The sequence below is a fragment of the Maylandia zebra genome, linkage group LG16, assembly GCF_041146795.1.
Source record: "Maylandia zebra isolate NMK-2024a linkage group LG16, Mzebra_GT3a, whole genome shotgun sequence".
NCBI classification, from domain to species: domain Eukaryota; kingdom Metazoa; phylum Chordata; class Actinopteri; order Cichliformes; family Cichlidae; genus Maylandia; species Maylandia zebra.
Window position 1 is genome coordinate 33,891,097 of NC_135182.1, and position 13,745 is coordinate 33,904,841.

Genomic DNA, 13,745 nt, shown 5'->3' on the forward strand with positions numbered 1-13,745 from the left:
GTGTGAGTGTAATAAGAGTCTATGTTTAACTATATTCCCTCTGCAGTGAAAGTAAGAGTGTCGGCTCAATGCATCTCCAGTACATCCTCTCACAGTACATCCTCTCACGTTTCTCTCACACACTCAAACACACACAACACACTCAAACATATGACATTAAAATAAGCTCATATAAAAAAGTTACAACTGCAATATTAAAATCATCCGTTACTTGTCATCATACCCACCTGTCTCCTTCTTTAAGATTTATATTTTTTGTATTCCCCAATAACGAGCAAGCTCACCACTTGAGAGGGTGAGAACTTAGAAAGAAGTACTCTGCCTCCCTCTAGTGGCCATCTCGTGTAATTGCAGTTTTGCTGGGCCCAAACCACTTTTTTAAGCCACAGAAAATCAAACAACACTTATGATGGGAGCGCAAAGTTATGTTAGCTTTGTTGACAAATGTAATACAATTCTATCCTGGGTACAAACTCAGTATAGAGACAGACAAAGAAAGGAAGGAAGGGAAACGGCAAAAACACTTACCTGTGGCTGCCGTGCAGTCTGTGACCGGTAAAATCTGCAGGAGAGACAGAGAACACTTTACTAAACGACAGCGCTGACCAAGAAGTGTCTGCCAAAGCTCTTTTAGAGACGCAGTGCAACCAAGTTAGTGGCAGACAACAAGGAAATATGCACATGCTGGACTCATTCTTTCAAATTAGCCGTTTCCACATCAGCTCATCTTTCCCCACATTGTTCCAAAGAATTCCTGGATGGTTACCTAGAGCCACTCTTTGGATGGAACATGGGCTTAGGTGCCTGATCCCATTCATTTAGCTAAAAAACACAATTTTGTCAGTCGCTGGACTGTTTCAAGGCTTCCTGATATTTTATTTGGCAAAAACTACGCCCTTATAAGGAAATGTGATCCCTGTAATTGGTACACAGATCACTTATCTTAGACTGCAGGAACGGTAAGTGGTCAGCTGCGTGGTTTTTTAATATGTTTCTTAAACGGCTGGAGGAGAAAAATCATACTGGTGAAACCAAATAATCTACAAAGCTTAAACCCGCTGATCTCACATGCCAATGTAAAAATGTAAAGACTGACTGCATGAAAACGTCTGAGTGGGTAATCAGATAAGGCAGATCCTGTTAGCATTATTCATTCACTATTATAAAGGGATAAATAAGCCAAGCACAATAAAGCCTGATCACGTCAATGCTCCAGACAACCTGCTAAATCTGTCAGCCATTAAATTGGCTGCTAATGCCTACAGATAAATGTGGAACGGCATGTGTGTTCTTGATGCTGTTGTCAGTTTTTTTGAATAATTAATAACTACCTCGTGTGATTGTTTATTAACTGGAACGTTAATAAACAATCACCCCATTTTCACCCCTTCAATATGTTAATATTTTCTATTAACAGCTTTTATTTTCTTTGGTATGCATGCGTACAAGTGCTTATTAATGCAAATATCTAATCAGCCAATTACACACCAGCAACTTTTCAGTACATAGACACTGTCAACACGTCCTGATGAGGAGATATTTCTCCTGACTGTTTCAAGCAGATAAGAAGTCAACTGTAGCTAAAATAACCACTCATTACAGCAAGTATGCAGAACAGCATCTCTTAACCTTGAGGCTGATGGCCTACAGCAGACCACACTGGAAACCACTCCTGCCTTGTGTCAACAGTTCAGGCTGCTGCTGCTGCTGGTCCTCTTATTATCAACTAAACATCATCTACATGCCACAGCCTACCTGAGTGTTGTTGCTGACCATGTTCATTCCTTTATAACAAGATAAAAAAAACCCTCCCCCATGGAGGCTTCCAGCTGGATGTCACGTGTCACAAAGCTCAAATCATCTCAAGTTCACTGTATTCAAATGTCCTCCACAGTCACCAGATGTTGGGCAAATAGAGCACCTTTGATATATGGTGGCATGAGAGAGCCACATTGTGGATGTGCAGCCAACAAATCTGCAGCAGCTGTGTGATACTGTCATGACAATGTGGAAAGAAATCTGAGGAATGTGACCAGGACCTTTTTGAATCTATGACACAGAGAATGAATCCAGTTCTGACTGCAAAAGGGGGCCTGAGCCAGTACAAGGAAGGTGCACTTAATGAAGAGTCCAGTTTAATATAAAGTATATAACGGTAAGGCAAAAATTATAAGAAAAAATGTAATGTCATACATGTAATGATATAATGCGATATGTAATGTGTAATGATGGGAGGTACAATGTGATATTAGAGTCCAAAAGGTACTGGATGTGTGAGGCTAAGCTCTGAGAGCGTTGTAGACAATTCAGGGTTTTTTTGTTCTGTTCAAAAAAACAAACAAACAAACAAACAAACAAACAAACAAACAAACAAACAAACAAACAAACAAAACCCAGCAAATCTCTGACATCACTCTATCCAATATATCTGTGAATGGCTAATATCAGCTACTAGTAAAGGCCAACTGAAAGGCTCCATCTGAAACACTGCTACATGACCTACACTGCTCTATGAGTGCTGGGTCATCACAGACAAGGATTAAAAAAAGACATCGCAATTAAGCTTTAGCTTTGGTATATTATTGCTCTATGATGTCCACCAAACTAAAAATGACTAAACAAAAAATGGAGAGAAATATACACGTAACAGGTGAAGGAGGGTGAATGGAAAAAACAATCGATACAGAGAAAACCCAGTGAGTGAGTACATAAAGCAAAGGAGGCCAGAGGGAGAGAGAAAAGGTGAGGAGACAAGAGAAACCCGCCCGTATAAAACATAAAATGAAAATGTAATCCCAAAGTAAGCTCTTTTAACATGGGAGGCTGATTACAGCAGGTGAGACTCTTGTGTCACGGCTCAATATAAAAGCTTAAAACTGATTTATCACTTTTGGCCAGCAGTGGTTTGCTGTGTCATAGCAGGAAGGCAGCTCGCCTCTCCATGACCCCGGGTACAAAAAAAGGGTTAATAATATGGATGGGTGGATGAGTAGATGGATGGATAGATGGATGAATGAATGAGTAGATGGATGGGTGAATGAATGGAACAATGAGCAGATGGATGGATGGATGGATGAGTGGATGGATGAATGGATGGATGGACAAAGGTGTAGATGGATGGATGGACGAATGGATGGATGAATGGCTGGATGGATACATGAGTGGATGGATGAAAGGCAGGTAATGACATGCTAACAAACAACAAAGCAGAAATGTGGGGCAAAGAGGCCTGCACAAGAAAAACGGTGAACGTAAATATACTCCAGACGCAATTTCATTCATGCTTCTGTGTACAAGCCAAGCATAACTCCAGCTGGCCAAGTTTCACCACGACAGGCCGGCTACGTGACTGTTTTCTGTTTGCTTTGTTTTTTTGAACGGGAGACCAGTCAGTCCGCTTCCTTCAGTGTTTTCTGTTTACAGCGACTGTGCAAAGAGCTGCAGACAGGCCAGAAGAGACTGCGTGCACGCTCCGCAGAGGCACATGTTGTTCCACAGCAGAGACTTCAACCTCCGCTCTCTCTCTCTATTTCTTGGCATTTGGAGCACATACTGAATGGACAAGGGGAAAGAGGCTGTGGTTAGGCAGCCAGTACTTTGCGGTTGAATTTAAAGGCATTCCAAACTCAAATAACAGCCGAACTCCTGGTGGCCTTCGCTGTGGTTTGACGGAGAAACACGATCATTGACAAAAACAACCTCTTAAACAGTTTTACAGGGACAAAATCCAGGCTACTGTGGTGAACCCATCTGTTGGTTCATGCGTGCACTCACAGAACACTACAAAGCACAAAGCTCTAAAAATAAACTCAATGGGAACCTTTTTTTACGTTTTGTGTTTTCCCCAAGTCATTCTGAAGCTGTTCATCTAAACGTAAGAGACAGTTCCAGGGATGTAGAGTTCAGTATGAGTCTAGCTGCTTTACTAACTAGCCAACTTGTCCTATTATTAATTTAATTATTCCATAATTAGTCACAACAATGATGCTGAAAAAGATCTACACTGTGCAGTGCAATATAACCGAACACCCACTAAGATGGACATCTCAAAAAGCGGTCAAATGGTATGTCAACACACTACATTTACACTGTACGCTCATTGGCATTCATCAGCATGCCTCATTAAAACCTGGAACCAAACCAAAAGCCATCGAGCTAACAAGCTAGTTCAAAGCAAAAGAAAACCAATGAGCTACCCGACTGATCAACATCCGGAGAAAAACAGAAAACACAAACCTCCGAGTGCGGCCCTCAGATGCTGATGAGTTATCTAGAAAAGCTGTGCTTGTTTTTTTTCTTCACTCTCTGTTTGAAAACCTAAAGTTTGCCAATGTTTTTTATCTTTTTGCACTGAAGCAGTCATCTTACGTCAGTGTGGAGAACCAAGTGAAAACCTAACGCAGAGATTAAAGCGTGTTCTGCGGCGCTTGAATACCTGAATGTGAAGTCAGATGAAAAATGTCCAGGCAGAAGGAGCGCAGCTTCATTGCCTTGTGAGGAAGTCACGCTCCTAAAAGTAACACTCCCTAAACCTCATCTTGTGAACAGTTTGGTAAGAAGGAGAGAGAGAAGGAGAGATGGTGTGTGAGAGATTTGTAGTAGACTGACGAGGTGGGGGTGGGGGGTTTCAGAGGACGTCCTCTTACTGGAGCCCTTTGATCAATAGAGTCGGGGGCAGACGGTGCATGGAGAATAACACGGGCGGTTCAATAGGCTTGACGGGGACGATCAGAAAAATGGCAAAGAAGTAAAAAAGCATTCAGACTCTGGACTGGACAATAATTAAGTCTGAGAGGTTCAGCGTGGGGGAAAAAGGTTTATGAAAGAGAAACAGAAAATCAGTCGACCGCGTGTGATATGAGGAGTGCGTGACTGTAAACCTCAACTCTCAGTCTTCAGCCAAAAATTAGGTCAATGGCTCAGTAACCGCTGGCCACACACACACACACACACACACACACACACACACACACACACACACACACACACACACACAGTCTAGCCAGGGTCCTGATAAGCCATTAAGCAGCTACCCCTCCTGCTGACCTACCTTTTCTTGCTACTACACACACACACACACACACGCACACACACACATTTTAATTAATGCATTTAATTGAATGCGTGTGTCGTATTGAGATTGATTGCGCGCCTGCCTGTAAAAAATTCATGGGAGATAAAGGCTGGATCACCATGTGCAGTTTTCTCCACGATGACAGCCTGGAAATGTTTTTGCTTTTCTTATTTGCCCAGCAGAGGGCAGCACTGTGACATGAATGTTATTATGATGCTGTATGTACACAGGGAACATGTACAGAGGGAATCATTGATTTTCTTTCTTTTATCTTTGCTTTGATGAGCATGCTGGGTGTAAAATCACCTCACGGTTTCTGCTTGCACATAAAGGAAACTCAAATCTCTTAATCAATGAGGCCGCCTCTCTTACACCAGCACCTGTCCCAGGTGTCGGTGCGTGGAAGAAGAAGAACAACAACTTGAGTTTAAAAAGCACAAGCTGGAGCAGAAGGTGCTGACTAAGACAACACAAATGACACATGCGCAGGGCGACTGCCAGCACTTTAAAAAAGTCGCACAGACACGAAGCCAGCAGCCTGCCCACATGCTAAATGCAGTGAACTTATGTGGGAACATTTTTAACATTTTTTGGTGAAAACTCTGCAAAACTTGTTTTTTTAGTTTAGTTTTTTTTTTTAAATCAGCGTGACTCCAAAAATGTTGCACAGCTCTGAGTTCCTTTCCTCTGTATTCAGATCGATGTTGTGAGCGCTGTTCTAGGGGGAGGATTCTGTGATGCTCAACAGAAGACGCCTCAGGAGAGCACATGCCAGGCCTGTAAACACTCAGCCAGAATTCACAATGCAAGAAGATAAAGTGCTATACGTGTATATTTGGCAGCGTGGGTCTTCAAGCATGGCTTGTTATTGTTTATCAGCTTTTTTTTACATGAAAAAAAGATAAATTTCAAGGACTAGAATTCATATTAATATTACAATGTGATGTATTTTGGCCACCACAGAGACTGAGTAGTCCATCAAACAGCTGCTAGCATGAGAAGGCTGTGATGGATCATATAACTGAGTTTACACTCGATACTCCTACACTGTGACCAGGTTCTATGTAAAACTACAGTACTGGCAGCATAATAAAGCTTACAGTACAGCTGCTGTAATCATAACAGTTTTTACTGTGACTTGTTTCCACAGCATGTCTTCCTCCCCTCACCCCCAGCCGGTCATGACTGATGGCTGCCCCTCCCTGAGTCTGGTTCTGCTGGAGGTTTCTTCCTGTTAAAAAGGAGTTTTTCCTTCCCACTGTCACCAAGTACTCACTAGAGGGTTGTTGGGGTTTTCTCTGCATTGCTGTAGTGTCTTCACCTTGCAATTTGACACTATATAAATACAATTTAGGTAAAAATAAAGTATACTTGAAATATATAACACATCATGTGTTTTGTTGTCATTTTACTGTTCTTACTGTAATCTCTACCACAGTTTATAACTGCAAAAATGCACCGGAGTCCTGCAGAGTCATTAACACCACATCTCATGCTGAACAGGTACTTAATCTGCACGAACCCACCCGTGCACCCCGAATTCAGCTTTTTGTCCTTCCAAAACAATAGCAGGATGTTGCCTTTTGTTTCCACCACTTCTTCCACCGTGTGAATACGGGGAATGCTCCTGCGCTCTACATTTTAATAACCAGAAGATGAATGCTGGCCAGGGGTGGTTAATTAATTTAGGAGTCCCAGTCATGGTGGCAGCTCTTTGCTTGTTAAACCTGAACGCAGTTCTCAGCAAAACAAACAATAAAAAACAAACAAAAATAACAACAACAGCAGAGGGACAACCCATAATAATCCACAGCTAATGAAGAATAAACTGCTAAAATATTGATTTAAACATAAACACTTAAATTCCCATCTGTGCCGCCACTGTTAGACTGCACATATTTCCTTATGTTCCTCTTAAGGAAATAAGAACCTCAACACATAAATTAGATGATTTATGGTTGGACCGAAGCCTGTGTGTCCGTCACTGGTTTCTGAAACTTTGAGCGTTTTTCACGTCACTATCTTGAAGTAAAAAGAAAACAGATGAAAGCTTGCTCATTGGCTTACGCTTTGATAACCGATGTTTTTTTTACAAATAAAGTTTACGTTTTTTAATTCAATGTGACTAAAAACGAGTGACCGAGCCCATAAACTCATCAGGCAGATGTTCACAGTGTTCATGTCAGAGACCAGAGGGGACCAGAGGCCTTTTTGCAACCGCAGCGATCGACATCTGGTGCTCTTAAGATCAAATGCAGGTTTAAGGCACTTCCATGCTGGCTTGACTTTTGAGAAACAGAAGCTACGTCCAAGCAACAGAGTCAAATCCAAATAAATTAAACAGTCTTAAATTGTGCGATTTAACACAACACTGTACAGACGTTTCACATAAACATCCATTTTATTCATTTGAGGATCACATCCCACCATCGATAGGGTGTCTATCCCGAGGCTTCACGAAATCCAGCACATTTACAATATCGGACATGTTACTGTACAAAACTGCCTACATGTTTACAGCGACTTGATGAAGCGCTTGTCAGATCCAAGAAAATGGATGTCAAGTCTGCAGGGGACTCCCTGAACTTTCATGTTTGTTGTGCCCTTCTGATGAGCCTCCACTGAAGCAGATGACAAAGCAGCTGGTAGCTCCATGTGCATCAGAGGAGCCAAACGGCCTCTTCACCTTCGCCAACAGCGCGAGTCACAGTGACAAAAAAACTGCATGTATTGTATGGGAAAAATTCAAATTCAGGTAAAAACACGACACGCCGCTGCAAACCTCACCAGCATCAGCTAGATAGCACCAAGCTTGAGTGAAAACACTGTGCTGTTAGTGAGAGACAAAAATACTGGCAAGATGAGAGCAGAGATGAGCGAGAAGGAGAAGCCAAATGAGAAGGTGGCTGCCTTCGCTAAAATTAGAGCCTAATGTGAGGGAATACACATAAAGGAACACACACATCTACCAAGTACCACACAACAGCTCGTGAATTCTCTATAAACAAACCAGATAGCTAAAATAATCTTCTGACTTCAAGCAGCTTCCAAAACTCTAAATACTCACTGGATTTAAAAAAAATCATTTTATCAGCTCCTATATTTTACTGCTCAGCTCATGAAACGGGAGTCTGGTTCTTCTCTAAATAAGAAGGCCCGTAAATAGGAATGACTTTATTCTTCCTATGGGAGTTTCCTCTAGTTCCCAAGCCTACCATCAGCTCCCACTACCGGGTGTGGTCCACTGCTTACCCAGGCATCCAATCTCTTTGCCTGGGACACATCCGCTCCACTGCTTGTGGCTTTGGGCTTTTCGTCTGGAGCTCGACCAGCAGTTGCACGCGTGTGTTTGTGTGTGCGGTCGACGTTAGAACGGGGAGAACAATGGGTGGCTCTGTGTTTGCCCTTCTGGCAAGATATATACCTGAAGGGCAAAAGCAACCAGAGTGGGAGAAGGGCAGCAGACTGCAAGCCACGAAGGCGGCTTTCAAAGGGCAGGCTGAGATGACTGTTTATTAGGTGCCGTGCTCCATTTTCTAGGGTGCAAACTATATATATATATATTTCAAAACAAATATACACCGAGGCAGATGTCATTACACACACATCAGAACCTGTGACAAAATGCATCACGTCTCCTCCGACGCCCACGCTCCTCCAGTCTGATTTGGCTTAAACAAGGTGCCCGACCGAATACCAATAAAGCCGAGCTATTTTGATTTGGTTCCACAGTTGTCATGTCGTTTCTCGTGTCAGCTCTGGCTCAGCTGAGCTGCTGCAGGCAACAATATGACAACAATCTCAGGGAAGTCCTCAAAGATTTGCACCGTGCAACAGAAACACACACACACACACACACACACAAAAATAGCAAGTTATGTGTTTGAGCTCCAGATGCAGGTAAGCTGCTTATGACTGTGTTTTGGGAATATTGTAGATAGGTCAGATCACAGCGTCGTGGAAGCCACAGCTGCGATACCCCTGCGTGAACTTCACGCCTACTTTAGTCACGAGATGTCAACGCAAATTATTGGGCAGCGTAGCTCAAACTACTGACGATGAGCAGTGGATCCTGTAACCGATGCTCAAGGATGCTTTAGCTGTAAATTGATGTGATGATAAGCAGTGCACCGGAGACTATCCACGCACACTTTCTGCCCCCTCACACACATAAACACACAAGTTTGTTTCTCACAATCTCCAACAGAACATCTCGTCTGCTTTCTTTCTTCGGTGAACTTTTTTCCTCACTCGAATCGTCCTCCTTCTCCTCCTCCATCAGCATTTTCTCCTATGACGAGCAAGTTCGCTCTCTCAGCCTATTTATCTCTCTACCCTGCTGCGTGCCATGTCGACAACATAAACTTCCCTTTCCTGTCTTATAGGAAAAAAAACTGGAGGTCACAGAAAAAAGGATGTGTAATTGTCAACCTAATCTGAATTCCAGTAAGACCGTCACATCAGCCAGCACCGAAGCTCTCGGGCCGACTATATAACACACGCTCGCGTACTCACTCACTCAAAGTGTTTTTACTGCACCGCAATGCAGTGTGACATTGAGAATAATGACTGCACTCACACTCACACATGCACACACACATCCCTGCAGAAAAACACCTACAATTACACAAAGAAGAGCCAAGGTGGGCAGGCACGGTCACCCACAGTTTTCAAGGAATTTTTAGTCAGCACACAGATGAAAAGCCTCGACGGCTCTTTTGTTATCTGCAGTATTTAGTATTTTGTGATTTTCTGATCTTACACCCCTCGTGGTTAATTAAAGTAGCTTTGATTTTTTTTCATGGCTGGAACAATGGAAACTTGTAACAACATTTCAAGTATTCACACAAAAAAGTGAATAAAAAATCTCTTCAAACTAAAGTCTTACTAAAGGTTTGTTGCATCAACGAGCAGCACTGAACAACAGTGCCAGCTTCGGCTCCATAAAGACAATATTGTTTTAAATAAAGAATTAAATTACATATGTGGTAGTGCAGGAAAATAAAAAATACTGTGCATAAAATAATATATATGCACAGAATCTTATGGCGATAAGTAACTTAGTTGATGGAGTCAAAGTTTCTCTAATCACAGGATGAAAGACACCAAAGAGCAGCTCAAGGAAACAGACCAGCACCGACGGTTAGCAGCAAGGGAATGAAACAAAATGCTAAAAGCAGTTATAAAATATATACTGCTCAAAAGGGGCAGCGATTAAATCATACAACACATCTTGAATAATGAAATATTACGGTTCAAGACTAGTTTTACACCATGTTGTTCTCAGCAGAGGAATCCAGAATCGCCAAGCTAATGAAGGCTGAACACAAAATCACCCCAAAAAATCAAAGTAAAAGTTGTTGAAGTGTTGCCTTCACTTTTCTGAAGAGCAGTACTTGGGAAACTGTTTTGTTACAAACACAACGCTGTCAAACGAAGCTTTAAAGTTTTGATAAATGTAGGCGATTAAAGCTAGTTTAGCTTCAGGGTGCCAATACGGTTACAGAAAAAAAATGACCTCCAGCCTCCAACCGTCAGAGGGTGAACCAGAGAACACGAACAACAATCACTACTTGTACAAGCAAAAGAGAGCAGTCATGTGGGAAAGTTGTTATTTTTAGGGCTCAAACAAACTGACACACAATCAGTCAAAGAGCTGACGTATTAATACTGATAAATGACTCTGTGACATTCTGTATTGACTCAGCTTAATATTCTGAGCTTAACATTTCCAGGATCTGTGCATACAGTTCTTTTTCTTCCTAAACATGCTGCTTTTTGCGGGATCTTTGCTCTCCTTTTGCGTATGCACTGGATACCATCGTGGGAAATGAAGAAAAATACTTGCTGACAGTTACTCTATTATTTTTATCCGACGTGCAAACTGTTGCAAGATTTGAACTCGCTAAACTACGAGCTACTGCCTCGCAGAGGAACTTTTTAAGACACGGGGAAACATTGCTGCATCAGGAAAGTTTGAGAACAGCCCCAAAAATAAGCCATAAAAACTCCAACTATCCTTCATCGCCTGCTCTGGTGGGACTGCGCACGCATCTCTGTGCGATGGGCTCCTACGCAGGTGTACAAATGAGTGTGTGTTCGTGTATCATAGAGAGCGCCTGTGTGTGTGTTCTTCTCCTCTCTTGGAGTGTCTATCTGGGTCAGACATCTGGGGAGTTGCCAAGGCCTTGGCGAAGTGGGCAGCTGGCCATCACAGCTGGTTCACAGAGGGAAGTGCAGAGCCACCAGGTAACATCTGCATTGCCACCGCTCAGAGCAAGTATCCAGCGCTGCCACCTGATCCCTCATTACCATCTCTGGAACTGAAGAAGTGAGAGGCAGACCTTCACGTCCGTGCGAGCCCACTTCAGGACAAAATGCTTGAGAATCGGTCTGACTGTAATTATCGGGGAATGCGTAAATGCTTGTTTGTGTATGTTTGCCTACACTTGCATGATACGCTGACACAGCTTAATCTCACTGGATAGGAATGCGGAGTACAAGCTAATTAACCACTTCCAAGATGGCGACTAAATCCATCCCGCAGAGCCTCTCCAACCTCCTTTTCTTTCAGCCCTCCTGCTGTACAATGGTAGTTAAGGCTTTCCCACACCGCTTCTATTCACTGGTCGTGGATAGGATTACAACAGAGGTGCTCAAAAAGTAGGCCACGGCATGTTGTGTTCACATCTGCGTGTGTGTGTGTGTGTGTGTGTGTGTGTGAGTGAGTCTTACATTGCACAGAATGGCATTATAAAATCTGTGTATGTAGTAAAGTAGGTTAGGGTTTTCACCTGGTGAAATGAGAACTGTCAGTGGGCAGACTTGATCGGTGAGACCTTTTTCCTGGAGGACGGCACACACTTAAGATGCAACAATAACACTGAGTTTCCACAGGAAACAAGTTAAAAGCTTCCTTCAGAGGCTTCATCCTGCAACGGGATACGTGTTTATCTGTAAACTTTATTGAATGGACACTCGGATTTCACAATCACAGATTAATCTTTGTCAAGTTACCTTAGGGAAATATTGGTACACAGGGATGGAGATTGCATAAGGGTTTATTTTTCTGCATAGATGCTCTGACTGGTAGCAGCTTTTCCTAGAAAGGGTAAGAAACTGCACACCAGCATTTTATAGTCAGAGGAATAAATCGAGTGAAGCAAATCTAACAAGACAGTTTGAGCTGGGTGGTCAACTCGAAGAAAAAAGAAGAAGTTTTCCTCCCTGAATTGCAATTTCTGACATGCTTCTCGGTCGGTTCTGTTAAGTCTACAACTACTGCATGCATCTCTGAAGCAGAACAAAGAAACAAAATTACAAAATAGAGGAATTCATTAACTTTACCTTTCTGTGTAAGAAAAAATCAACAATTAGTCACAGAAGAGCAGAAAAGCAACAGCACTACTATGAATGTAAAGAAGTCCCCTGTAGCGTTGCTGTTGGTCAATATGACAGGCCAGAAACCACAGAGGGCAAGTGAGGCACAGCAGATGTCCCTCTATCACTCTGCCAGGCATGCCCTCAGCCCCCAACCCCGACTTCCTTGGTTTCCACTCATTGTTTTTTTCTCTTTATGAAAGTCTTCCACTGTCAGCCTGATGAATGACAGTTCAAACAGGGCGTCAGTGCACACTTCTAGTGCTGTAAGGCCCTAAATGGGCGAATGCTGAGGCCCCAGCGGAGGCTATGTGGTTGCCAGTAGCCATGGTAATTCCAAAAATTGAGATTTCTTTTTTTAAAAGCAATCTGCAAAATCCTAAGAGAGTACAGTTTCTTTCAGAGGTTAAAGGCAGTCAAACAAAGAACTGCCGGAACATACTGTGTCTGCACAGTGCCATTGTTTCATCAAACAATCCAAAATAATTAAAATTAAAATCTGTTCTTTGAATAAAATGTAGCACAGTTTCTGCACTTCTGCAGGACAGACATGCACATATCTCTAAGTACAAAAACAGCTATTTTTCTCTCATTATAATGCCTTTTTTGTTTTTGCTTAGTAGTTGCACTCTGAGAAAGTTATGAAGCCATTATGCTGCAGAACTGCCGCTGACATCTCCTTTCACCGGGTAAAGGCCACGGTTACATAAGGGTTACTATTTTAGTTTGCCAGCCAACATCCCTCTGATGGAAGGACCAAAAGACTCCAGTCAGTGCTGCATCGCTAATGGGTACTCTTTAAACACACACACACAAGATAGAAAACTGCTGGTAAACAGGAGTTTTATAATCCACATATCTTTGTAATTGATTTTTTTTATTTTTAACCTTGTTGATACAGGCAACAGGGATAAGCATTTATAGTCATTTTGGCATTTTATTAAGCATGCTACGCTTCTGAAGCTTCAAAAAGAAACAGCCTCAGGTGTAAGTCCTTCTCATCTGTTTTGGTGGACAGCTCTACAGTGGGCTGAAGGACTAATGACTTAATGGGATGCCAAAATGCTGACCAAGCATGGTTTCAAAGTCATTTGCTCATTTGGTCACCGAAGGTAAACCAGAGACTGTGATAGTGAGAGAGGAGACAGGGAGGCAGAGAGAAAATGGTGCTAGAAGCAAATGCAAATGTAAAATGTAGTGTTTTATGGATGCAGAGAGAGAAAGGTCAAGCCAGCGAAAAGCAGTTCACTGCCATCTATACCTCGAGTGCATTTTCTTTGTTGAAATATGA

General features: G+C 42.4%; 1 protein-coding gene across 1 annotated transcript in view; it reads right to left on the bottom strand.

Moving 5' to 3' along the window:
• The window catches only part of adarb1b (adenosine deaminase RNA specific B1b), a 125,180-nt gene that overhangs the window by 49,400 nt on the left and 62,035 nt on the right, over positions 1-13,745 (bottom strand). Inside the window, exon 3 of the mRNA XM_004559228.3 lies at positions 529-562. The gene's annotated coding sequence lies outside the window, so the exon portion shown is untranslated. The remainder of the gene's footprint in view (positions 1-528; positions 563-13,745) is intronic.